Raw genomic sequence first — 1,439 nt, forward strand, 5'->3', positions numbered from 1 at the left:
TCTGAGGGAGCTGGATGGTCAGCAAATACTTGGTTACAAAATCAGTTAGGACCAGTGGGAGCAGTGGTGGTTCAGATTTTGGTAGCAGCTTTTGTAGCGCTGTGTTTGATGTTTTGCTTTTGTACGGTGCTATTGACTTTTGGGAAAGCTATGATATTGAGATGGGTTGGAGTGGTGATGCCTGGGGAGAACACTCAGATGCCTTTGTTAACTATGGCTGATTTAGATGGAGATGATGAAGTGGAACCAGATGAAGTAATGATGGAAAGATATCCATTTTAATGTTACTTTGTATTTTCATACATTGAGGTTTTAATTTTCATGTGTTATTTTGCAACAAGATACTGGTTGGTGTTTTCTTTTCTTCCAGAGTATATGGGGATGTACAGATGGGGATTCAAATACTCAAACAAGGACAATATGAATGGACTCTGGACAAGGATGGTGTGGAAACGTCTGGATTGCAACGATACTGCTGAGGAGCAGCAGTGGAATACCTTCCTATGTCTACTTTGATACAGATATGAATACATATGTGAATGAATAATACTTAATTAACAATCATATTCTTTTTGTGTTAACTGTGTAAAGACTTATACTTTCAGTCATGGGAGTTAATATTTGGGGACCTCAGGTTTTTTCTTTTTCTTGATGCTTAGGGAAATAGGGTCTAGGCAGGGAAAGGTCTGTTGGAGGGTCCGATGGGTTGACTAGCCTGAATTCGGACATTGTTTTGATTTGTTTTATTTCCTGAGCTTTTCACATGTATTGGCTAAACCGTATTTCTGCATTGACTGATAAAGATGTCGTTTATTAATTGGACTGGAGTACCATGCGTGGCCGCCTAAGGCAGAGGGGCCGTGAGAAAATTTTCCTGTCTAGATTGTCTTGGAGGGAATTTGGAATGAAGGCTGCCGGACAGGTTTTTCGTTCTCACACTCCATAAAGTTGATATGTTGTTACAAATAATATTGCAAGAAGTATGTGTTGGAGAAATTGATCTCTTTTTGTTTTTCGAGACTCAATTAAGTCTCGTAGGGGGGAATATGTGGTGTATAACATATGTGCATTTGACCATTACAGTTTAAAATAATACTCTGCAGCTGGAGAGAGGCTCAGTGAACTCTTAAGGGGGAGTAATGATTGATGGGTGTGTAAAGAGTGAACCCTCCTATGGAATTTGACCTCTGACCCAGTGTTAGGGGGAGTAGAGATTAGTGTCTATGAAGGGACTGAACCCTTCTATGGTGTCTAACAGATGTTTACACTTATCCTACAGCACTGTGCCCTTATATGGTATTTAGCAGATACCTAAACATGTCCTATATAAGCTGTGTTTGATGTACAGAGAGACAGAGTGGCCATCGGGCTGGGTCACTCTCCAAGCTGCTGCAGAGCTTGTAATTGATGCTGAATTCTTTGATGTAATAAACTTTTAT

The sequence above is a fragment of the Micropterus dolomieu genome, linkage group LG03 (assembly GCF_021292245.1).
Source record: "Micropterus dolomieu isolate WLL.071019.BEF.003 ecotype Adirondacks linkage group LG03, ASM2129224v1, whole genome shotgun sequence".
NCBI classification, from domain to species: Eukaryota; Metazoa; Chordata; class Actinopteri; order Centrarchiformes; family Centrarchidae; genus Micropterus; species Micropterus dolomieu.